Source organism: Panthera onca, chromosome A2, assembly GCF_046562875.1.
Source record: "Panthera onca isolate mPanOnc1 chromosome A2, mPanOnc1 haplotype 2, whole genome shotgun sequence".
In the NCBI taxonomy this organism is placed as follows: Eukaryota; Metazoa; Chordata; class Mammalia; order Carnivora; family Felidae; genus Panthera; species Panthera onca.
Genome location: NC_138340.1, coordinates 108,566,522 through 108,593,392, shown reverse-complemented (window position 1 = coordinate 108,593,392; position 26,871 = coordinate 108,566,522). Strand labels below are relative to the sequence as shown.

Genomic DNA, 26,871 nt, shown 5'->3' with positions numbered 1-26,871 from the left:
ACTGTCTTGATCAGTATAACTTTAATAAGTCTTGAAATCAAGTGTTAATCTTTCAACTATTTCATTGTTTTTAAAAGCTGTATTGACTATTCTGTGTCATTTCTGTATAAAGTTTGTAATCAGTTTGACACTTTCTACAAAAAAAGCCTCCTGAGATTTTGGTTGTAATTTTTTTGAATCTATAAATTAATGTGAAAATAATTTACATATTTAAAATGTGAGTTCTCCAACCCCTGTTCAATGTATATCTCTTCTTTTATTTAGGTGTATTCTTTCATTTATTCCAGTAATGTTTTATAGTTTTTGTATAGGTATAGTACAACTGATTTATCCCTTATTTTTTTATTTCCTCCTGGTGTGTATGAGGCATCATCAATCTAAACATCCTTACTAAATTTTGTTGGGGGTTAATCCTGTTTTGGTGGGGGGCAACAACTATAAGGAATGTGATCACTTTTTCAGATAAAACATTAAAAAGAATATCACTCTTCTTGCTCAAATAAAAAAGAAAAAAACTTGAGAAAGGGTTTTAATTGACTTGGCTGGTTTACCTACGTGAATCTGACTTTATCTGTCAGGAGTGCTTTGTCAGTAAAACAGAAGATAACTTCATAATATTGGCTCAAACAAGTGGAAAATTATTTTTCCTCCATTATCAAAACTAAGGGAAACAGCCTATAGCCAGAAAAGTGGCTCAAAACCCAAGCTCTTTCCATTTTTCTGGTCCAGTATATTTGATGTTGGCTTAGGTGTTCATGCTTATTGCATTGTGGTTACAGAAGGGGCGCTGCATCTCAGGTACTACATCTGAATTTAGGCTGGTAAGAGAACAAACTGGCAAAAGGACAAGCCAACTGTTTCTGCTTATTCTTATGGGGGAAGCAAAATCTATCCCCAAGTACTATTCAGCAAACTTGTACCTCATTGGCCAGAAAGTGCCACATGGCCACTGTTAGCCACACGGGATTCTGGGAAATTGATTATTTTATCTTTCCAACCTCTTTGATAAAATTGGGAAGAGGAGAAATGGATTATATTCAAGTATTTGGGAAATCAAGCTCTAATGTCTGCCACACTGACAAATACTATGTGTGGCAGATAGAAATGTGTTATTAATCCAGCCTCGGTTATGAGCCTGTCTCTGAAGGTAGGGAAGGACACAATCAATTTTTACAAGAGGAAATTCAGGGATGACTAGGTTGACAGAGATGATGTTTATCAATCACACACAGAGTGAAGGCAAATCTCTGCAATTTCTCTCTTGGGATAATGCAATCGGATGGAATTCTCAGCAGCATTCTCCTTTATTTAAATTGGATTAGAAACAGAGTTTATATTAACACATATTATCCATTCCTAAGACCTACTAAGATTTCTCTAGAGAGGAAATATTGTACATGAAAAAAAAAATAAGAGCATGGGTCTGAAGTCAGAGTCCTGTGTTCAAATCCTAGAATATTATCTAGATTTGTCATAGTCCATAAATAACCCAACTCTTGGAAGCTCAATTTCCACATCTGTAAAATGGAGATAGCTACACTGAATGGCCATAGTATTGGGGGAAGATTAAAGGAGATAACTTACATACAACGTCTAGTTTCTACCTGGCACTTAAAAATGTCCGTATCTTTCCTATGACTTCTTTCTTCTACTTTTCCCTTTTATTTCTTCTGACTAGATTTAAAGCATCTCTGAAGCTCCTATTTGTTCTATTCCCCAAAGGACTCCTTAAATGCCACAAGACATCCAAATTTTCAGAAGTTTGCATAACATTTTTGAAAGAGCCATGGAAACATTTATGTCTGGCCAAATGACCCTAACCTTCCCAGGTCTAACCAAATGATAGTGTTGTGAAGCCTTGTCATCCTGGCTGTGTTCAGGATACAAACTTCCCTCATGATGCTGAGACTGATTTGCACACAGTAGAGGTCAACTCTGTCATATTTCTTTAGGAAAGCCTCCCCTGTTTTTCTAGTCAATTCATACATTTTTAGTATGACCCCACATTAACATGTTATGTCTCTGTTCCAGTGCTCACAGAAATTCTAATCTTGTGTCTGCCTCTGTGTGGCCGTTTTTAAATTTAGATTTGTATTTCTGAAGAAAGGGACAGTATTTTCTTCTGTTCACAACTGTATCCTAAGTGCCTATGCTCGAGATAAGAGATGGAGAATATTCCAGAATCAAGTACCTTTTCTGAGTTGTCCCTAAAACACATCTTCACCCCTCCCCTTCCCACAATTTATCAACACTTACTTGGATTGTAAAACTTAGGATGCTGCTTTGTGCCAAAGATAGCAGAAGTTATGTTTCTCTGTCACTAGCAACTTAAGGTCTTCTTTTTTATGATTCGTTTCTTAATTTATTCATTCACTTGCTGAAGTAGTTTTATTTTGGAAGAAAATATTCCATGCAGCTCTAATTTTTTAGTTTCACAAATGAAAGGATCCATTTACAAAAAGTGGGGACTGAGATAAAAGGCTCTAAAAATGCATTTCCCCTCAAGCAGATGGACTAGTACAATGTGCCGTGGAATGGACGTTTCCTGTCCTACATCCACAGAAGCATGGGAATGCAAGTTCATGATTGCGTGTTGGGGCCTCAGATTCAGAGTTCAGCCCTTGTAAGAGCTGTGCTAAGAGGTTTCTGCACTGTCTACCACCTCCAATTTGGAAATCCATTTGACTTTTTCCATTAGTGTTTTTCTTCTTTTTGAAGTGTTGTAATTCAGCCTCAGTGTGTGGTCTGGCTTCATTCTCACAAGAGCAGAGACAGGAAGATTTGAGCCAAACTGTGGTGGGCCAATGATACAAATTGCCTCTATTTTCCGTTTTAACAACAATTGTTTTTACTTTAACAACTCTGAGGCTGGAACTTTCTTGGGCGGCAGGGAGGAGGAGAGTGGAATTTTGAATATCCATGAATAAAAAAATAAATAAAAATAAAGGATAAATCTATGTGAAGTGGCCCACAAGAAGAAAAATGATTATATATCACTAATAGTATTTATATTTTATATAAGTATATACAATACATATATTATATTTTGAATTAAAAAAATGCTTCTATGTGATTTGTCAGGAGTCACCAAATTGGTACATGCTATGACTTTGCCACCACAAACCAACTTACTCTGTTTCATAGTGTATTATACTTCCTTTAGGATTCTAATTTGGGCTTGAATCCATGTGTTTCCATAAGTCAGCCACTCTTGAACCTGAACCAGCTCCTAACCTCACTTTTTGAATAAGTTAATGGGGGATATGTCCACATTTAATATCCAGTGCTGTATTCATTGCCTTTCTGGTTACCCATAATTGGATGATTACAGAAGGGAAATCTATTGTAGAGTGCGGAGTGCGATGCACCTCTCACTATGTTGAAATTTATGTTCATAATGTAAATTATGTAATAAATTATATGGTAAATGCAGGAACAAACATGTGGCTCTGAACTGAAATTCAACATGACACTCTCAAATAAATGTTGAAATGTTAGACAAACCAATTGTTTTTACTACCTCAACTTTTAAAGTCTGCTAAATGGGATAATGATTCCTGTCTCCACCTATATTGAAGAATTAAAGAGTTATTGTCTATAATGTGATTCTAAAGTCATCTGGCTCCCAGATGCACTGCTTTTTATAATAAAATCAGACATAGATAATCAACTTTATTCATTATTTACTATATTGCTCAATATTCAACTCAGGCTGAATTGAGAAGTTTTAAAATACTATCACTTCTCCGATCATTTCGTAAGAACGATTTGCCCACAACTCATATTCACCCCATTTTTATTAATTATAACCACAAATTCTGTGGTTGTATCTTCTTCTCATATAGTTGATATATTTCTTTGTCCCTCAGGATCTGAACCTATGTTTTCAATTCAGTCTGAACCTATTACTTTGGATTAGACTCTTTTTCAATCAGTGTTGTCAGTGTTTACTCCACTTGTTCATTTCTGTATATATTTACTCAGTTCATAGATATTGACCACATTATATTTGCAAGGTATAGAGATAATACAAAAAATAAGAAACTCAAAGTTCCTGCCTTCAAGTAGTTTACATTTGGGGTTGGACTAGGTTAAGTTACAGAGAAAAACAAAAGAAAATATTGCATAGGGCATGGTAGGATGAATAATGATTTCTCGAAGAAGGTAACATTTGAAGAAAGATTTAAAATATGTAAAAAGTTAGGCATTCTGTTATGGGGAGAGGGAAGAGGAAGGATGAAGGCTGAGAAGGTGCAGAGGAGGTGGGGAATGCCAGAAAATTAGGCAAGGGCAAGGTTCCACAGGGGTCGTGGTCCATAATAAGTTCTTCCAATTTTATGTAGAGAGTGTGATACCATGAAAGCATTTGAGTACAGGAAACATTCATGGTATTAGTTTCTAATACTATAATGTCCTGTTTCTTTGAAAGAACCAGGAAAAAAATCAGTAAGTATATACTGAAGGTTTTCTTTGTGCAGGACATTAGGCTCAAATTGTGAGTAAATAAATAACACAATTAGAAGCCTGGCCTTCAGAATCTGACAGTGTATTAGAGCAGATGGATCACAAACAGATAAGAAGATAGGGATAGTGGAATTGGATGAAGGTGATTAAAAGGCACAAACTTCCAGAGTGCCTGGGTGGATCAGCCCGTTAAGTGTCCGACTTCAGCTCAGGTCATGAACTCAGGGTTCACGATTTTGAGCATTGCTCTAGGCTCTGTGCTGACAGCTCACAGCCTGGAGCCTGCTTCAGACTCTCTCTCTGTCTCTCTGTCTCTGTCTCTGTCTCTGTCTCTCTCTCTGCCCATCCCCCACTTGTGCTCTGTCTCTCTCTCTCTCAAAAATAAATAAAAATATTTTTTTAAAGGCACAAATTTCCAGTTATAAGTACTAGGGATGTAATGTATATATAATGTCATATGTGTGTGTGTGTGTGTGTGTGTGTGTGTGTGTATAGTTTTGTTTCTTGGAATTTTTTTGCACTTGTATGAAGTGGTAGGTATAAACTAAACTTATTGTGATAGTCATTTCACATTATATGTAAGTCAAATAATTATGCTGTACACTCTAAACTTATACAGTGCTGTGTGTCAAGTATATCTTAATAAAACTGGCAAACGTACTTGTACATCAGGAGACTGCACATGCCAAATTAGTGGGATGGCCTTCTTCTCCTTAAAGAGCTGATTCTTCCTTGGGAAAACAGAGCAGTCACAGGTAAGGCAAATGGATGACAACAGAAGATTACTCCACACTATGTGCAAAATATTTGAAAATAGGCATATCAAGGAGAGCTAGAATAGTAAGATGATGTTGGTTGGAGAAAGAAGGCTTGAATGGGGACTTGAACAACTAGCAAACATCAAAGAGAGAGGAAGAAAAAGAAGATACAACAGAATATAATATATAGAACTCATGGGGCATTAAGGATTTTGGACAAGTAAGATAGGAGAGAGGAATGGACAGGCCAAAATTTTGCCTTCCAAGCCAAGCAGAAATTTTTAAATTTATTGATGAAGATACTGTCAGAATTTGTTCAGGGGAGTAATGAAAACTATATGTGAGGAAGACTAGAGTGAAAGGGATATAAAGGGAGGTCCAATAAAATGAAAGAAAGTTTGAAGTAATGTAACCCAATCTTTATATTTTACATATGTAAAAACAGGAGCCCAAGAATTGAACTTATTTTTTCAGGTTTTTACGGCCTGTGAGGATCAAGGAAGGGGAGAGAGAGAGATGTGAGTAGGTGGCTGAAACCCAAGACAGGACACCCTTATACAGCTTACTTTGGAGTGATGGCAGTACAATCACCAAAAGGTTTTAATGGATGTATAATAAAATATATAAAGGACATTTATAATTTGCATAAAGATATTTTTACTTTTTATTGAAATATAATGTGCATAAAGTATACACATTTGAAATGCAGAGTTTAATACATTTTTGCACAGGGAACATAGTTTTATGTAACTAAAAAACAGATGAAAAAATAGAACATATAGAAGATATAGAACATTCAAAAGCCTCTCTACTAACAGTCTACCAGTTAAAATGCCCTCAGATATTAACCAATATCCTCTTTTATCAACTAGATTCATTTTGCCAGTTTTAAACTTTAAACAAATGAAGTTATAAAATATAGGTATTCTTTTTTTATTGCTTTTGTTTATTTAATTTTAAATTCCGGTGTGGTTAACAGTGTTATATTTGTTTCAGGTGTACAATATAGTGAGTCAACACTTCCAAACAACAGCCGTTGCTCATCACAAGTGCACTTCCTCATCCCCATCACCAAATACAGGTATTCTTTCATGTCTGGTTTCTCTGAATCATCCCACAGGGAGGTTCACCTAGTTGTTAAATACAGCAGTAGAGTTCTTCTTTATTATTTCTGTATATCATCACATCGTACAGATGTACAAATATTATTGATGGAGTTTTGTTTCCTGTTTTCTATTGTGACTAATACGGCTGTGAATATTCTCACACCTGCTTTTAGTGTACAATGATATGTGTTTCCCTTGATTACATAGCTAGAAGTGGAATTGCTGGGTTATAAGGTATGCATGCACAAAGCTTTAGAGATACTGTCAGTTTACCAAAATAGTTATAAAAATGTATATTCCCACTAAGTGGTTTATAAGGGTTCCGCATCCCTCAAGGTCATTTAAAAAAAAAGTTGAGAGTTTAACTGAAATTGTATTGAAGCTATAGATAAATTTAGAGAGAATTGGCATTTTAAGAATATGGAATACTCCAATCTCTGGCCATAGTGTTTTTTTTTTTTCCATTTATTAAGGTTTTCTTTGATTTCTTTTGTAACAATTTATAGATTACTGTGTTGAGGTATTACAGTTTTCATTATATTTATTCCTAGGTATTTGGTGACTTTCAAGCTATATTATTATTGATTTTTCTTTCAACTTTTATTTTCTTTATTTTTTTTTTATTTTTTTCCAACTTTTTTTATTATTTATTTTTGGGACAGAGAGAGACAGAGCATGAACGGGGGAGGGGCAGAGAGAGGGAGGCACAGAATCGGAAACAGGCTCCAGGCTCCGAGCCACCAGCCCAGAGCCTGACGTGGGGCTCGAACTCACGGACCGCGAGATCGTGACCTGGCTGAAGTCGGACGCTTAACCGACTGCGCCACCCAGGCGCCCTCAACTTTTATTTTCTGAATGTCTATAGCTAGTATATAAATGTAATTCATCCATATAGAGCGTAAATTCAACAATATTGCAAAAATTTAATTATAATTGTTTATCTGTATACTTCTTAGATTTGTGTGTTTTCCATCCTTATATTTATGCTTCATTCTGAATTATTTTCTACTAATCTATAATCTAATCACTGATACTGTCTTCTGCAATTCTTAAGTTGGCATTAAACCCATCTTTTAATACTCAATTTCAATTATCTAAGCTTTATATTTGATTTCTCTTTTAAATACTGTTGCTGTTTGGTGAGGTTTTTCAAATTGTAATCTATTTTACTAAATATATTAATCTCCATTATTTAAGAATCTATATGTCTTTTCTTTGTTCTGGTTACTTGATTGCTGTTCTGGACATATTTTGTAAGTTTTGGAAAATACGTAGAAAAAAAAGTATAAAGGCTTTAGACATCTTCCTCCAGAGAAGATTTAGTGTGTTTGTTTTTCCAATCCAATTTGAGTATAGGCAGATCACTTCCATCTAGGCAAAACTGGTCTATTTTTAGTTGGTTCTTACTCCTTGTATGCAACCCTTGCAGGAATCTCAATGTAAAAAAGTCTTAAGTGTTTAAATGGGATCATTCTTATTTGGGGGAGCTGAACGCTGCTTTTTGTCTCTCCAGCATCAGGAGATTTTCACAATCTCAGCTAAACTAGTTAGCTTCTGAGCAGCATCTCAGAGTTTTTCTGTAACAGAATCGGTGAGTCCTTGGGGTAGAAATTATATATAGACTGTCAGAGTCACTTTCCTAAAGTCCCTTGATAGGGGTTTCTTCAAATTATACCTCTTCTAATAACGCTAGGTCCAATTGTTTTGTCTTCCAAGAGTTTCTAGGCTGCTGTTTTGTGATCATTTTCTATGTTCAGGGCTAGGAATTGGCAGTCAAGGTGAAAACGTAGAGACAAATGGAGGGTTCATTTTAATGCATTAGCTTTCTTTTCAGGAATTTGGTTCCTCGATTTCTGGTTGCCTTAGTTATTGGAAAATAATTTTAAACAGTTCTTTTTTTAGTTTGTTTCATTTCACTCAGCTTTAATAGTTGATCTCTGAAAGATGTTTTGTCTAATACACTTACTGAATCACAGCAAGAATCTCTGAGCTATAAATACAGTTTCAAATATGTAAAATGATATTTAAGACAAAAATTAAAACAGGAGAATCCTTTTTTCCATTATTGTACTATTTTAGGTTTGGGACTTTTGGGGTTCTGTTTGTTTTGCATATTTATTATAACTTTGCAATCTCAGTACATGACATTTAAGAAACTTTATAACCTGACTCTTGAACAACTTCTCCAATACCATCTTCTGTCTTATCTCCTAAACCAGCCTGAACTTCTCAAGGCTTCAAAAATATTTCATGCATTTTCTCATATCTACATTTTTGCATGCAATTTTTATATTCCCAGAACTAAGCTTCTCAACTGATAAATCCAGAATATTTGCATGCAGCCAGTGGATTAAAGGTGTGGTAAGATATAGATCCTTTCAACTCACAGGGTGGCTGGTCAGAGTCAGGACTGGCCAGAGCACTCAGGGAAGTTGCCTCCAACTGAGAATTACTTCCTCATTTCCCACAGTGTGCTGTAAAAATAGTATATGTGCTATGAAATGAACAAATTTGGAAGCAGTGGCCAAGAATATTTCCCTCCACTCTCTTCCACATTCCTATACACAATTAATTTTCATTCCATGAAAGGTTTTGCTCACTTTTTAAGACCTTGCACAATTGTAATCTCCTTTCCACTCACTTTATTCATTTCTATAACAACATAATGTTGTAATTTTGTGGCTTTTGATATTGTACCAAATATATGGGTTTTGAAGTTAGAAAAACTAAATTTGAATCCTACATGAGGACTTGTGGTCATTGGTAAGTTTTCTTGGAGTGTCAGTTGTCACATCTGTAAAATGAGGGAAATACTACCTACCTCGTTATTTTAAAAATACTTTTTGAATGCATATTTTATGCTAACCACTGAGTTAGTCATTAGATTAAGAGAATTTTTGTGAATGTGTATAGCAATAGCATAGGAAACATCTTTTAATCCCTTAATTTGAAATTTTACTTTACATAATTTTAAGATCAGTAAATTAGATGGACAGCAGTTGGCAAAGGACTGGCACCAATTCATTGAGGTTCCAAATTTTAGAGCCTGAGTAAATATGCAAATTGTACCTTGTATCAGTTGGTCCCTTAAATTCTTATCATTCTATAGATGAATTCTAAACAGTCTTCTTTGGAAGTCTGCTTGAAAGACTTCTCTTACTTGTGAGATTCATTAATCTGAGTAGAGAATCATACAAATTATATGGATATTGGGTTTGCTTCCTAACTCATGGCATCTTCCTTACAGCGGAAAGCAATTGGTTATTTTTTGAAAGCAATTGGTTATCAAGAATGCAGACCCTAAGCCAGTCAAACCTGGGTTTAATTCCTGTCTCTCCCATTTACTAGGTGTTCATCTCATGTAAATAGTGCATTCATAGATTAAATAGCCAGTCTAGGCTCCAGCTTCCTCATCTGTAGAGACTGAAGTAATAATTGCATATGACTTGTAGGAATTTTGTGAGGATAGGAGGGGATTCTACATGTAAAACTATTATGGCATAGTGGTGCCTGGGTGGCTCAGTCGGTTAAGCAGCCAACTCTTGATTTCATCTCAGGGCATGATTTCAGGGTTCATGGGATCAAGCCCTGCACCAGGCTCTGCACTGTCAGTGCAGCTTGGGACTCTCTCTCTCTCTCTCTCTTTCTCTGCCTCTCTTTTTCTCAAAATAAATAAATAAAAAATAAATAAATAAATAAATAAATAAATAAATAAACATTTAAAACAAACAAAAAAAAAACAAACAAAAAACTTTTCTGGCATGGCACACAATAAGTGCTCAATAGCCACTGGCTATTGTTATTTTCCCAGCCTTAGGCTCTCTTCCAAGAGTCTCAGTGCATTGGCCAAAGAGCAATTTAATCTATTTCCTTCTTCCACCACCATTTTCCAGAGTCCTCAATCCCAGGTGAGAGTGTTGGAAAAAGTTTTAATTCTGAAATGTATTTGGGCAGGCCAGTTATTCCACATAAATCAAGCACCCCCTTGAGGTTCCCCGTTTTTTAAAAGCATGGGAATGTGGGCTGTCTTGGCTTCACTGCTTTTGTCCGGTGTGTAGGATGTCCTGGCAGTCCATCCACTTGAGCCTGAAATTTGGCCTTGGGGCTGGGTTCTGCTCACTTCCTCCTAAGTGGGCTTTCAGGCCAGGAAAATGTTGTAATAGAGTTTCTTCTCTCCAAAAAATCCCTAGAGATTCCTCCTCTTGGACTTGAGGGTAGACATTCAAATACTGCCTTCCTTGGATGTTTTTTAGTTTAGCCAAGGATTAAGTTTTTCAAATTGTCTGCCTTAATAAATATGTCCAACCATTCTATTCACTCTATATTTGAACCCAAGGTCAAGGGCTGTTTATATTTAAACCCTTTCCAGAAACTCATATTCTTTTCCTTTGTGACCTTTTAACCCACCTGCTGTGTGTGTATGTGTGTGTATATGTGTGCCTATGCGTGTGTGTGTGTGTGTGTGTGTGTGTGTGTTAGGCTCTTGATTGCTGACTTTTCCTTTTATACATTTAATCTTCTTTTATTTTCTATTTTAATATATGTACTAGAGCACAATGAGGTATTTTTAAAATAGATGTATATACTAACATGAGAGGCAGAAAAAAATACTTTGGAACAACAAAAAAAATATGCAGGAAATGGACATGGAAAATACCCATTTTAAGTTTGGTGGGTAAAAGCACAAGCACATTAGGGATGGAAAAGTGCTTCCAGAGGACAGCCCTACTTAAAAATAGAGAGAGAGAGGGAGCCCCCATTGCCCTGATTCTGATTCACAGTCTTTTATTTTAGGCTGTGATCCTGAGCCAACGTATTGAAACCCATTCGTCATGGAGTACCGACAGATGTAGGCAATGACACAAATGATCTCACTGTCTTCCAAAAGGTAATCTATACAAAGCACCATGGCTTATCAGCCCTTCACTTATCTGTGCACAGGATTTGTTATTTTCTCATTGAAAACACAGAGAAAAGTGAGGGCTATACAAACAATTACCCCAGGTACACAGAGATGATCTTGGAAGTTATAGCTACTTTATCTAGAAGAGTTCAAAAAAGCCTTAAACCTAATGACTACAAAGGAGAATGTTTCTGTCTTTAGCTAAGTGAGCCATGCATTTCTTATGGGAAAAGAAGAATTCTATCTATATAATCCAAGGTTGTTTTTCCTTCTGTTTATAGGGAATATTCTAATATACTATTTCAATCACCTTTAAAGATGCTGATTCTAAAGTATAATGCGGTGAGAACTGAATTCTCTAAAGAATAGTCAGCACCTTCTAGAATAAGCCCTTTGAAGAGTCATGGATACACATCCACATCATCTTAGACGATGAAGTTGGCAAGTTTCACTCTTCCTTCCTCTGTCTGTGCCTCCATACACCTTTCCAGTCACATCTTACAAGAGATATACCATATATTACATTCTTAAAGAACATGTGAGAATGATTAGTTCATTAAATGATCCATGTCTAGGGGCAGTGGAAGATCAAGATACGTCTGCCAAAATCTTTCGATCCAGCTTTGCCTACTGTCCCTATCTTAACCTTCTTCTTTTTCTTCTTCCTCTAATGTGTATAAAGAAAGGCCTGGTTTGTCCCTTTGCAAGGTTACTGGATCCTTTTAAAATGTTCTTATGTGAGATTTTATATTCCCCAAAGTTTGACATTTCCTGAATTTTCATTAATTCTGATGGCTGGGAAATTATCACCTAGTGAAATTTACAAAATCAAAGTAGCCATGGGCCTCTCTTAAATACCAGCTTTAAAATGCTTATGGAGACTGGCAAGCTAATTGCCTTTTCTAGATGTTCTTGCTTACAGAACAGTTGCAAGGTAATTCTGGGAAGATTTCCAGGAGAACTTGATCCAGTAATCAGATTATTCAGAGATCCATAATGATATCATCAGCCTCGAGTACAGAGGCACTTTCTTGGAATGATTGCAGTGGAAAAGAGATTCAAAACTGACAATAAATATTTTCGTAATTTTCAATAACAGTATCATGAACATTATGTTGGCTAGTGAATGGTGTTTCATTGTTTTCAATATTTTGACTAATAAAATTTATGAATGCCTCATTTAAAGATTGTATAAGCTCTATTACTATTGGAATATTTTTGTTAACCACAACTTTGACAGATAACATTGTTTTGTTTTTTCCTTCAAGCTAAGCCAACTTGGTGCTGAGTGAAATCTATTGTGTATCGTGACTTTGTCAATGCAAATTGAAGGCTATTCCTAGAACAACAGTATACAATGTTTAATCACTACTTATGGTACCCTATATTTTTCTCTTGAATAGGCTTGGGTTCATTTCTTTCAATGAAAGTTTGGCTTCTAGACTATTGTTGCCAAGGTATTCCATAGGAACCAGAAAGAGCTTCTCCAGAGAGTTCTAAGTAATTATTATACTACATTGACAAAAGATTCATATTGTCAGCTATTAGAATTATAGAGGAAACTTAAGCAGAAAAGTCAAACTTAAGTCCTCTGAAGAAAGAATCTGAAAGCAAAGAAGATCTAAATAAAATTCAGGCATAGAAAGTATACAGAAAGATGTTCCTGTGGTTATATGGAGCTTGTAAAAACTAGGGTGAGACAAAGAACTGAGAGCTAGACAAAGTCCTGTTACAGGTATGTCTCCTGGTTCAACAAGCCGGGCTTTGTCTTTAAAATGATCTCATTGACCAGGTCAGACAAGAGGCCCTTAAAGACAGGTTTTCCAATTTATGCCTTCTCTGAGATATCTCTCTTACCAAAGAGCCTGGAAGCTGTAATCATAAAACCAAACTATGACATCAGTTGTTTTCAAGTAACTAAAGACGTTAATGCAATTTTTATAGTGCAAAGGCTCTCAAAAGTTAGCACAGGCTAATGTTTCCTATTAAAAGCCATAATTGATCTCTGAAATTAATAAATATGTAATCTGGAAGTATTTTGTATCTTTTGAAATATATACAACAAATTATTTTACTAGACTTCCTATTTTACATATTCTGGTGATCAAAGAGAACAGAAAGAAAATATTTCCTTGAAATCAGAATTTTAAGAACCATGGACCCCTACGTATCTTCTCACCTTTTTAAAACTAGAGTGGGAGTCTTAGTTTTTCTAATTCCTTTTTGTCAATTCATGCCCCAGTGAAATTTAACAAATAATTATTGAATGCATTAATGCCCTCAGCATTCTGACCATAGGAATATTATCAAAAATAACAACAGTCATGGTTTCCATTAGGGATACAAGGTTTTGTTAGAAAATACAAACATAAGTTCAGTATATAGCAGTACAAAACCGTACACCAAACACGGTCAAAGAAGCATATATGGTACAATATTACTACAGGTACTATTAGGAAAATTTTGCAGAACACTTGAGTTACCAGAGGATAGCAGAGAGAAAAAAGCCGGATTTTAAAAGGAATAATTAAAAAATTCAGTTTAGTAAACTTGACAGCAATCACTGAACTCATTCTTGTACAGATCGTTAAATAATGTTTTGGTTACTAAAAAAAAAAGTTTTAATTGCAAAAGCATTGGCAAGAGTTTATTTAAAAAGTAATGTGGGGCACCTGGGTGACTCATTCGGTTCAGCCTCCGACTTCAGCTCAGGTCATGATCTTGCGGTTTGTGGGTTTGAGCCCCACATCAGACACTGTGCTGACAGCTCCAAGCCTGAGTCCTGCTTCCGATTCTGTGTGTGTGTGTGTGTGTGTGTGTGTGTGTGTGTGTGTCTGCCCCTCATCTTCTCTCTCTCTCTCTCTCCCTCTGTCTCTCTCTCAAAAATAAATAAACTTAACAAATTTTTTAAAAAAAAGTAATGGAACATCTCTACTCTCTGCTCAATGAGGAGTGAGTAGCTTTGAGCAGAAGCAGACAAATATTGATAGTTGTAACTTGTATTTGTGCTTCACAAGTACCAGGCTCTATGCTTAACACATTGCCTACAACACTTTTAGACTTTCTCATCACAAGTCTATGAAGTAGGAAATCTGTTATATCCATTTTACATATGAAGAAACTGAGGCCAAGAGTGAGTAATAATTTGCTTGTAGTCAAGTGTCAGAGAAGTAGTAAAGTTGGCCTTAACATGATAATAAGACTCATATACCTGTAATATAACTTCTAAATTATAACATATAAAAATAATGTTTGATAGATGTCTCCTTCTAACTATAACAAAGTAGATTGCATGACAGTAATACTGCTGCTTAGGTTAACTACAGAAAAAAAAATTTAAACTGCAAAACACAAAAACCAAAACAGCCAATTGGAGGGATGGGAGAACAGTCAAGGAGACCTGGGAGAGAAGAAAAATGAATTAAAATATGTCATACATTTGCCACTGATATTTTTTCCTTGGGACATTTGGTAACTCAAAGCAATTAGTATAAAGGCTTAGCAAAAAATATCAGGTTAAAGGTTTTAGCAAGCAAACTGGGTTCAAGAGATAAAAAGTTGGAATTCAAGACCACCAAGACAGCAAAAATTTGAGATTCCAATATCTCAGTGAATAAAGGCAATCACAGAGAAATGAGACCAACATTCTCTGTACAATTTCCCCTTAAGGGACTTCCTAACTCCTAAGCTACTCTTGTGTGGGCCAGATTTAATAGAAAAAAAATTGGAAAACATCTGATAAGGAGTTAAAAAGTGAAACACATTTTATCAGTATTATGTTACAGCAAAGGAAAAAAAAATGGAATTTAGTCTTCACCAAGGATAAAGGGCCCTCACCAAGGATAAAGACCTAGGTTTATTTATTTTTTAAAGATTATTTATTTATTTTGAGGGAGAGAAACTGTAAGAGAAGGGCAGAGAGAAGGGGAGAGAGAAAGAATCCCAAGCAGGCTCTCTACTCTGAATGCACAGCCTGATGTGGGGTTCAGACTCATGAACCATGAGATCATGACCTGAGCCAAAACCAAGAGTCAGATGCTTAACCAACTAAGCCACCCAGGGACCCTGAACTTTACTAGGTTTAAAAGCACACCAGAAATAAGCCAGCCTTCAAAAACATATATAAACAAAATGAATATAAACAAAAATGATTTCAATTTTTAATTGGAACAACTTAACCCACCCATATTTTAATTTATTTTTAGATAAAAATTAAATCTCTGGTAAAAAAGAAAGACTCTATAAATTTTTATATAAAGGGTTTAGCATACAATAAAAAAAATTACTAGGCATGCCAGAAGATATAACCAAATGATTGAAAATCAGGAGAAAAAGATCCCAGATTATAGAAACAGACACATAGATGACTCAGCTCTAGGACTTTCCAGATAAGAATATTAAAAGAATTATCACTATATTCAAGAAATTCAATGGGGATTTCACTATAGAAGGGAGTCTATAAAATAGAAACTAATGGAAATTCTATAACTAAATAAATACAATGATTGAAATTAGTAATTAAATATTTTTAACTCTGAGCAAGATATATGCAATAAAAACCACATCTCATGATGGAATTAGAAAATTTAAAGATTATTTTAAAAGCATCCAGGAAAAATGACTCCATTACTTGTATAGGTGCAATTGTAGACTGAGAATCAACTTTTCAGCAAAGGATAATGGAATGACATCTTTAGAGTTCTAACAGCAGCAGTAGCAAGTTACAACTCTATAATCAGCAAAAGTAAGCTCACAAATTAAGAAAATGTACATATACTTTTCATCCCAAGAAAAATGCTTTGGGAAGAAATTATCATTAAAATTAATATTAAATGGGATTTTTTCTGGCTGACAGAAAATGACTTATGATTGAACATAGTAATGCAAGCAGGAATGAAAAACAGTAGAAAGATTACTTCTTCCAAGTGGTGCCTTGGAGGCAGTAGGCTGCTGTAGGATGAAGCTGAATATCTCTTCTGAGCTACTGGCTGCCAGAAATTCATTGAAGTGGATTATGAACATGAACTTCATACCTTCCTTGAGAAGTGTGTGGCCACAGAAATTGCTGCTGCTGATCTGGGTGAAGAATGGAAGGGTTATATGGTGTGAATCAGTGGTGGTGGTGACAAACAAGGCTTCCCAAGAAGCAAGTTGTCTTACCCATGGCCGTGTCCACCTGTTGTTGAGTAAGAGGATGCATGATGTAGACGAAGGAGGACTGGAGAAAGAAAGCATCTCTCTGTTCAGGGTTGCATTGTGTATGCCAATCTCAGGGTTCTCAACTTGGTCATTTTAAAATAAAGGGGAGAAGGATATTCTTTGACTCATTGATACTACTGTGCATCATCACTGGGGACCCAAAAGGGCTAGCAGAATCCCCAAACTTTTTGGTCTTTCTAAAGAAGATGATGTCTGACACTATGTTGTAAAAAAGCACCTGAACAAAGAAGGTAAGAAACCCGGAACGAAAACGCTCAAGTTTCACTTTGTTGTTATTCCACATATCTCCCAACGTATACATCAAGAAGTCTGCTCTGGAGAAACAGCATATTAAGAAAAATAAAGAAGAGGCTGCAGAATATACTGAGCTTTTGGCCAGGAGAATGAAGGAGGCCAAAGAAAAACTCCAGGAACAGATTGCCAAAAGATAGGGGCTGTTCTCTCTGAGAGTTTCTACCTCTATGTCTGAGTCCAGTCAAAAATGAAATTTTCTAAGAGTAACAAATAAATAATATCAGACATGAAAAATAAAAACAATAGAAACATGAAACATAAGAGTAAATATAAGTAAATGTTGATCCTTTTAAAAGCAATAGTAACAATACTTTATAAGGCATAAAATATATGTAGACTTAAAATAAGTTACCAAAACAAACAAACATAAAGATGGAGATAGTTAAATGGAGTTAAAATAAATAAGATCTTTGGATTTCTGGAAAGTGGTAAATTTACTAATTTGAAATACAGTCTAATAAATCAGAAAAGAATTAAGGGATACATAACAAACTAAGAGAAGGAAAATAAAATAATAAAACATATAGGTTAAAAAATAAGAGGGAAGAATGAAATTATTAGGAAAACATAAAACATATAATAAAATGCTGAATTAATATACAAATAGAGCAGTAAAACTTTAAATGTAACAAATTAACGAATTCATCTAGTTAGAATACAAAATTGTTGGACCGGATAAAAAACTAAGTGGGGCACCTGGGTGACTCAGTTGAGTGTTGGACTTTGGCTCAGGTCATGATCTCACAGTTTGTGAGTTGAGCCCCACGTCGGGCCCTGTGCTGACAGCGTGAGCCTACTTTGTATTCTGTGTCTCCCTCTCTCTGTATCCCTCCCCCACTAGTGCTCTGTCTCTCTCTCTCTCTCTCTCTCTCTCTCTCTCTCTCTCTCAAAAACAAATAAAAATTTAAAAAATTGTAATATCAATCAATCAATAAAAGTCAACTATAATCTATAAAAGTCACAGCCCTTGAATGTTTAAAAGTAAAAATGTTGGACACGTGCCCTGAACACTCTAAACACAAAGAAGGTGATATTGTTATATTGATATCTGAGAAAACAGATTTTATTTTTTTTATTAAAAAAATTTTAATGTTTATTTCTGAGACAGAGAAAGACAGAGCATGAGTGGGGAGGGGCAAAGAGAGAGGCAGAGACAGAATCCAAAGCAGGCTCCAGATTCTGAGCTGTCAGCACAGAGTCCGACGCAGGGCTCCAACTCACAAACTGTGAGATCATGACCTGAGCTGAAGTTGGTCGCTCAACTGACTGAGCCACCCAGGTACCCCTGAGAAAACAGATTTTAAAGCAGGAGGTATTTCTAGACACAGGGAGAGGCATTTCATAATGATGAAGTTATCAATCCAATAGGAAAATATGACAATTCTAAATTCTTCTGCACTATCAATTTTAGTACTGGCCTCCAGAAACTGATAGGAAAAAAAATAGTCAAATTATTTTAAAGATGAAGGTGATTAAGAATATGACTATTAATTCACATTAGCAAAAATTTAAATTTTAGAGCATACACAAGCTTTCATAATAGAAACTTTTCAAGTGTGACATGAATGAGCTTCTCTCTGAGTATGGCTTTCTCTCCGTTCCTCAACTTCCATATCAGATCCATCAGAATCCTATTGCTGTTACCTTCAAAATATAACTAGCAACCATTTCCTCACCATAGTGCCTGTTAGCACCCTGGTCTGAGCCACCACCGACAGAGCACTGAACAAACCTTCCTGCTTCTATTCTTTCTCTTTTACAGTTTAGTTGTGGAATGGTAGTGATTCCCTATCTTACTGAAATTATAACATGGAATCCTTACAGTGGCTTACATAAGACCTTTCTCTATTTGCCCAGAGGAATTAGGTCCCTTCTGCTTTTCCCTCATTGATATTCTTACAACACCCCAGGCACACTGTCAACTTGAAGTCATTTTTCCAGTCTTTCTGCCTAGATTTCCCTATACCATACACTCACGTTAGCTTTCTCAATAAAATTAGTAGTCTCGATAAAGACTACTGTAGTAAATTTTGTCATCAGCATCCATTTCCTCTCCCTAGTGTAAGGTTAGACTTGGCCATCTGACTTGTTCTGGCCAATGAGAAAGGCCAAGGGAGAAGGAAGCTTTGGTAGGTCATGCTTTGCTATGTTCTCTCTTTCAATCAATATTATTACTAAGAAAGTACTGTCCTTGCTCCATTAATCTTTGTACAGGAAAAAAGATGACGGTCATAAACAAGGGCTGCTGCCACCCGTTATTGGTTGTTGACATGTATAGTGAGTGAAACAAAAATATCTGTCACTGTAAATCACTGAGATTTGGAATTATTACCACAGCATAATCTAGACTATATTATCTACATTCACCAACCTCTTCAACTCTGCAAATGACCCACTCCTTTTCTTGTCTCCTCTGTTGTTATGACCTTGATCTACTTGATTCTCTATTCCATAATAGTTATCACTTCTCATCTTTTTGGAAATCATCTTCAAGGGTCACTTGTGCTTCTCTACACCTTGGTGGGTATACCAAGAATGAAAAGTCCTGATAGCTCCTTAACTGGGACATTCCTCAGTTGTGTTGATAGAGAAGTGAGAAGTCTCTCTCTTGAGAGAGAAGTTAATGTCTCTCTCTCAGACAAAGACAAGACTTGCTTACTGCTTGTTATGAAATATCCCATTTTGATGTGAGGTTGTGATGCAACTCTACTGTGTGCACAGCATCCATCTGGTCCCATCGGCATAATTCCCATGCCAAATATGCTAATGTTCTTGCTGTGCATAAAAGAGTACCTTGTCTCTGACCCAGGAATCTCAGGTCTTCAGCCAGCAACCACGAACCAGTAACAGGGTATCTATCTAATTAACCTGCAAATAGGTAAAATCCTAGATTATACATTCACATTATATTATTGACTTAATTATTATGTTTATCACTTATTTATCTCTTCCCATGAAAATGTAATTTCCTTGAAAGTGCAGATAATTATCTTTTGTCCAGCCAATAGATTAGTCTTGGGACACAGTAAAACAATAAGTATTTCTTGATTAAATGAATGAACAATGAACAAACTTTATCACAAAATAGTAACCACCTAAAATTACATGTATTTCAGCTTTCATACTGGGAGTTGGAAGCTATATTAGATAATTTATATGTTCCCTTATATAGTTAAGATTATATAATTCTATGAATGTTGAAAGCAACCAATACTATAAGAAATTATAAAAAGGAGAGTTAAAATATAAGGTATGTATGAGAAAATCTGAGAGATTCTGCTTCCAAATAATTTAGAGACATGATAGTATGATTTTCCCCCATAAGTTAATATATAGAAAAGGGCAAGTTGGATACAATTTATCAGGATATGCTGTGTGTTTGCACGTGTCTGTGTGTGCCCTGAAGGAATTGTAAGAATGGTTGAGACTAAAACAAAATAATCTCTGCATCCAAATTGATATATTTGGTAGGTGGTGATAAGTTTGAAAAAGGCATATAATTTTTTCCAGTTGAAAATGGGTTCTTTTGACACTGGAAATGGAGATATGAAAATTCATTTTTACCTTGGTGAATGGTTGGCCGTGAAGCAAGATTGTTGCACATATTTTATCTCAGGGGAGTAGGTGGGCTTGACATCTGGAAGTAAGAGGTTAGAGCTCATCACTTGGGTAGAGTGGGAGGAAATGAAAACTCAGAGGTGGGTCAGAACATCTTTAAAAAGGAGGAGGATTTTGGCAAGTGACTAGATAAAGTTCCAGATGGATTGGCTAGTAGGTAAAGTACTGCAGAATAATGGACTGTGCAAGGGAGGAAGTTCAGTTCAGTAACTCATTGTGTGGAGTCACATTATGTAAAATGAAAAAAAATTCTAAAAGCTTTTCTTTTTCTATGTCAAAGGAAGTGTACGGGATAGGAAGGAACACATCTTATTTCCTGAAGTTCTTTCTAATTACCTAGAAAGCCATGTTTATGTTTCCTAAAACACTGTAGTAAGGATCAAACTTTCTTTAGTACATAAGCCAGGTAAAACCTTTGATGTCAAACCAACCGTTTCAGACATTAAAGTTTGACAAGCTCCAGCTCTCTGAAAAGAGTAAGAAAGTATAAATTAGTTTCCTTTATTGCTTCTCATGAATAATTAACTCTGTTAATATTCTTCTAATCCTAAATTTTTAGAAAGAGCAAAAAGAACGCAATCATTTACTTGGAATCAACATATTCCAAATTTCCCCAGAAACTGTGGCCTGGAGAATACAGAAAGGAAAAAAAAAAAAGACAGTAGAGGGAAAATGATATGTTCTGATTTCTTGCAATAATAATCTTATAGTCATGACAGGTCATGATCTTCCTATAATACTCAAAAAAAGAAAAAGAAAAGAATTTTAGGTTACGGTGCACAGATGACAGCAACAGATAATTGGTAATGTCAATAAAGAGATGTTAGATGTCTGACTAATAAAATACTTCTGGCTTGCTTCCTGAGTAAATCCTTTTAAAGAGAAGAAAAACTATTTTAAATGGATAATTAATCTCAACAGCACTGGAAAATAAAAACAATGCTTGTCTGGCCCAACACACAAAAGCAGGCTGTGCAGGCTATGACTCGCAAAGTACTATGCATATATACAGCAATCCTCCACTGGCAGGTTAGAAATAAGGAGGGATTTCTGTAAAACAGAAAGCAGGTAGAATCAGACTGACAGGGAGGCTGCAGGGGAACATTGGCATAGAACACTTACAGAAAAACTATCATGAAATATAGATCAAAGTAATTAAATGTGAGCAAGAGAATGATATCCAGGGGATCTGTGTGGGTGCCTATAAACTTCACAAGAACTGGACCTTCCTCTGTCTCTTGGTTTGACTAATCAAGAGGATTAGCAAAGGTATTTGAACAGTATCCCAGGCAACTAGCCACTCTTTGAGAGGAGAGGGAGCCTAGTATCCAGAAGACAAACTACAATTACACCTCCTGCAGGGATATTCTATCCATTTCTCACAACTAATCATGCAAACAGTTCTATCAAAATTTGAACAGCTGTTATTACCTGAGACCATGAGCAGGCAGTAATGAACCACCAGATACATGAAGAAAATCCAAAAATCAGAGTAGCATAGAAGACAATTTTCCTCACAAATATTTGCATCTTCAAAGTAAATATACATACAACAAAATCCTAACATGAATGAAGAAAGAACTATATGTGGAGATACATGGTAAAAATGTAGAACTCTGAGGATAAAAAGAAAAGGTGAAAGCTTTTTAAGAGCTGAAAAAAAAAACTTTCTTACAAAAGAGTAAGAATCAAATTAGAATCAGACTTCTTCCTCAACAGCAGATGCTATAGCACAAGAAGGAGTTTTTCAAGTTCAGAGAACATGATGGTGAATTTAAGCCTTAATCTTATATCCAGCGAAACCATTGATTGATAGAGCAAAATAAAGACATTATAAAATATCAGCACTCATAAATTTCCCTAATCACAGTCCTTCCAAAAGAGAACTATTGGAAGATTATTTCCACCAAAATTAACAATAAATCCAATAAATACGACTAAATATGGTGACAGATAAACGGTAAGAAAAATCTTAAGTAGGTGTAATAGCTGGTTCCTAATGTAAAATACATTAGCAAAACATGGACCTAAAATACACATGCACTGAAACTTGGAGTAAAGGAAGATTTAGAAATGGAGGAATAAAAATATGCAGTTTCTATAAAGAGGAAATTGGCTTGATGTTGTTTAATCCTGGATTTTGATAGAATAAGTTATTAAATTAATTTCACTAACATCACTAGCCAAAATTAACAAGAGCAGAGTCAAATCATTATAAATATCAAGACTTACAGATTACCTTAACATTATTCCAATAATGTGGATTTACACAACAGATATCTATTGTTACTATCAGAGCTAATTTTGAAATGAGAAGTAATTTAACTACTAAAAACAAAGAAAATAGGCAAAACAATAAAAATAAATAAATAGATTTCAGTGTGAAAACAAAGAAATGGAACAAACAGAAGTAATTCTTTTGCCAAAAGATGCACTCCATCAATATGTCCTAGGCATTAATGTGTCTAATAGATTTAAAAATTGCAAGAGGCATTAACAAAAAAATTGTCTAAAGAAATTTTAAGATAAAATGAAAAAATTTTAAGATAAATTTAAGATAAATGAAATTTTAAGATAAATGATTATATGAATGTATATATCTATATATCTATCTAACTTTGTACTCATATATATAAACTATACAAATGAAACAATATAACACTTTTTTTTCAAAAAGTGGGGGAATTCACAAGTTAGCTAGGCACTAAGCTATAGAGGAGAGTAAATCTCTACAGATGCCAAAATCAGAGGCCATACAGCCCACATTATTCTTTTTTTTAAACATCACAATAAAGATATCTACTTAATAATTTTAAAATAAATTATTTTATCTCATGGAATAATATAGAAATCAAGAAGAAAATGAGAATTTCCTCAAAAATAAGCAAAGATAGAAATAGTGTTACTAAAACCTCTGGGAGGTGACCAAAGTCAGGCTCAAAATAAAATGTTCACCCATAAATTAATTTAATAAAATACAAGAAAATTTAAAATTGAATTATGTATGCTTCATATCAAGAAAATACATAAAAATAATATAAAGCAGAAGAAAGGAATAAATAGATAAGAACACAATTTTTAAGAAAAAGTAGTAATGATAAGAATGCCAAAAGCTATCATTTATTTTTTATTATTTTTTAAATAATAATTTCAGGAATAGAATTTAGTGATTCATCAGTTATGTATGACACACAGTGTTCATCCCAACAAAGGTCCTTCTGAATGCCACTGTCCCATATAGCCCAAACCCCACCCAACACCCCTCCAGGAACCCTCTGTTCTCTGTATTTAAGTCTCTTATGGTTTGTCCCACTCTCTGTTTTTATATTATTTTTGCTTCCATCCCTTATGTTCATTTGTTTGGTATCTTAAATTCCACATGTGAGTGAAATATTATGATAATTGTCTATCTCTGAATGACTTATTTTGCTTAGCATAATATGCTCTAGTTTTATCCGCATTTTTGCACATGGCAAGATTGCATTCTTTTTGATCGCCGAGTAATAGTCTACCGTGTGTGTGTGTGTGTGTGTGTGTGTGTGTGTGTGTGTGGCTGTGGGTATATATATATATACACACACCACATCTTTATTCATCAGTCAATGGACATTTGGGCTCTTTCCATACTTTGGCTATTCGATAGCACTGCTATAAACATTGGGGTGCATGAGTCCCTTTGAATCAGAACTCCTGTATCCTTTGGATAAATACCTAGTAGTACAATTGCTGAGTCATATGGTAGTTCTATTTTTAATTTTTTGAAGAACCTCCATACTGTTTTCCAAAGTGGCTGCACGAGTTTGCATTTCCACCAGCAGTGCAAAAGAGATCCTCTTTCCTCACATACTCGTGAACATCTGTTGTTGCCTAAGTTGTTAATTTTAGTCATTCTGATAGGTTTGAGGTGGTATCTCATTGTGGTTTTGATTTGTATTTCCCTGATGATGAGTGATGTTGAGCATTTTTTCAGGTGTCAGGTGGCCATCTGGATGCCTTCTTTGGAGAAGTGTCTATTCATGTCTTTTGCCCATTTCTTCACTGAATTATTTGGTTTTTGGGTGTTGAGCTTGGCTAAGTTCTTTGTAGATTTTGGACACTAACCCTTTATCAGATATGTCATTTGCAAATATTTTCTCCCATTCCGTCAGTTGCCTTTTAGTTTAGCTGATTGTTTCCTTCACTGTGCAGAACCTTTTTATTTTGATGAGGTCCCAATAGTTCATTTTTGCTTTTGTTTCCCTTGCCTCTGGAGACATGTGGAGTAAGAAGTTGCTGCAGCCAAGGTCAAAAAGGTGTTGCCTCTTTTCTCCTCAGGATTTTGATGGCTTCCTGTCTCACACTTAGGTATTTCATCCATTTTGAGTTTATTTTTGTGTATGGTGAAAGAAAGTGGTTCAGGTTTATTCTTCTGCATGTCATTGTCCAGTTTTCCCAAAACCATTTGCTAAAGAGACTATCTTTTTTCCACAGTATATTCTTTCCTGCTTTGTCAAAGATTAGTTGGCCATACATTTGTGGGTCCATTTCTGGATTATCTATTCTGTTCCATTGATCTGAGTGTCTGTTTTTGTGCCAGTACCATACCATCTTGATGATTACAGCTTTGTAATCCATGATTGTGATACCTTCAGCTTTGGTTTTCTGTTTCAGGATTACTTTGGCTATCCGGGGTCTTTTCTGCTCCCATAAAAATTTTAGGATTGTTTGTTGTAACTCCATGAAGAATGCTGATATTATTTTCGTAGGGATTGCATTGAATATGTAGATTGCTTTCAGTAGTATTGACATTTTAACAATATTTTTTCTTACAATCCATGAGCTTGGAATGTTTTTCTTTTTTTTTTTTTGTCTTCAATTTCTCTCATAAACTTTCTATAGTTTTCAATGTATAGATTTTTCACCTCTTTGGTTAGGTTTATTCCTAGTTATTTTATGGTATCAGTGCAATTATAAGTGGGATAGATTCCTTGATTTCTCTTCCTGCTGCTTCATTATTGGTGTATAGAAATGGAACTGATTTTGTACATTGATTTTATATCCCATGACTTTGCTGAATTCGTGGATCAGTTCTACCAGTTATTTGGTGGAGTCTTGGATTTTCCACAGAGTATCATGTTATCTGTGAAGAGTAAAAATTTGACTTCCTCCTTGATGATTTGGATACCTTTTATTCCTTTGTGTTGTCTGATTGCTGAGGCTAGGACTTCTAACACTATCTTGAATAACAGTGGTGAGAGTGGACATCCTTGTTATGTTCCTGATCTTAGGTGGAAAGCTCTGTTTTTTCCCCATTGAGGATGATATTAACAGTGGTTCTTTTGTATATGGCCTTTATGATCCTGAGTTGAGATCCTTCTATCCCTATTTTCTGAGGGTTTTATTAAGAAAGGGTGTGGTATTTTGTCGAACATTTTCACTGCATCTATTGAGAGGATCATGTGGTTCTTATTCTTGCTTTTATTAATATGATGTATCATACTGATTTATTTGTGGATATTGAACCAAACCCGCAGCGCAGGAATAAATCCCACTTCATTGTGGTAAATAATTCTTATAATGAATTGTCGGATCTGGTTGACTAGTATCTTATTGAGGATTTTTGTCTTCATGTTCATCAGGGCAATTGGTCTGTAGTTCTCCTCTAGAGTGGGGTCTTTGTCTGGTTTTGGAATCATGATAATGCTGGGCTTGTAGAATGATTTTGGAAGTTTTCCTTCCATTTCTATTTTTTGGAACAGCTTCAAAAGAATAAGTGTTAAGTCTTCTTTAAATGTTTGGTCGAATTCCCCTGGAAAGCCATCCATCCCTGTACTCTTGTTTGTGTTGGGAGTTTTTTGATTACTGATTCAATTTCTTTACTGGTTATGGGTCTGTTCAAATTTTCTATTTCTTCTTGCTTCAGTTTTGTTAGTTTATATGTTTCTAGGAATTTGTCCATTTCTTCCAGACTTCCCAATGTATTGGCATATAATTGCTCATAATATTCTCTTATTATTGTTTGTATTTCTGCAGTGATGGTTCTGATCTCTCCTCTTTTGATTTTATTTATTTGGGTCCTTTCCTTTTTCTTTTTTGATCAGTCTGGCTAGGGGCTTATTAGTTTTATTAATTCTTTCAAAGAACCAGCTCCTGGTTTCATTAATCTGTTGTACTTTTTTTTTTCTTTCAATATCATTACTTTCTGGTCTAATCTTTTTATTTCCCTTCTTCTGCTGGTTTTGGGCTTTCTTTGCTATTCTTTTCCCAGCTCTTTTAGGTGTAAGGTTAGATTGTATATCTGAGACCTTTCTTTGATCTTTAGGAACGCCTGGATTGCTATTTACTTCCCTCTTATGACCACCTTTGCTGCATCCCAGAGGTTTTGGGCTGTCATGTTTTCATTTTCATTGGCTTCCGTGTACTTTCTAATTTCCCCTTTAATTTCTTGGTTAACCCATTCATTCTTTAGTAGGATGTTCTTTAATTTCCACGTATTTGTGGTCTTTCCAAATTTTTTGTGTGGTTGATT

General features: G+C 35.2%; 1 long non-coding RNA gene across 1 annotated transcript in view; it reads left to right on the top strand.

Moving 5' to 3' along the window:
- LOC132679236 (uncharacterized) overlaps nucleotides 1-26,871 on the top strand; it is a 52,944-nt gene that overhangs the window by 13,262 nt on the left and 12,811 nt on the right. The window contains exon 4 of the long non-coding RNA XR_013551560.1: nucleotides 6,232-6,303. This is a non-coding gene — a long non-coding RNA (uncharacterized LOC132679236). The remainder of the gene's footprint in view (nucleotides 1-6,231; nucleotides 6,304-26,871) is intronic.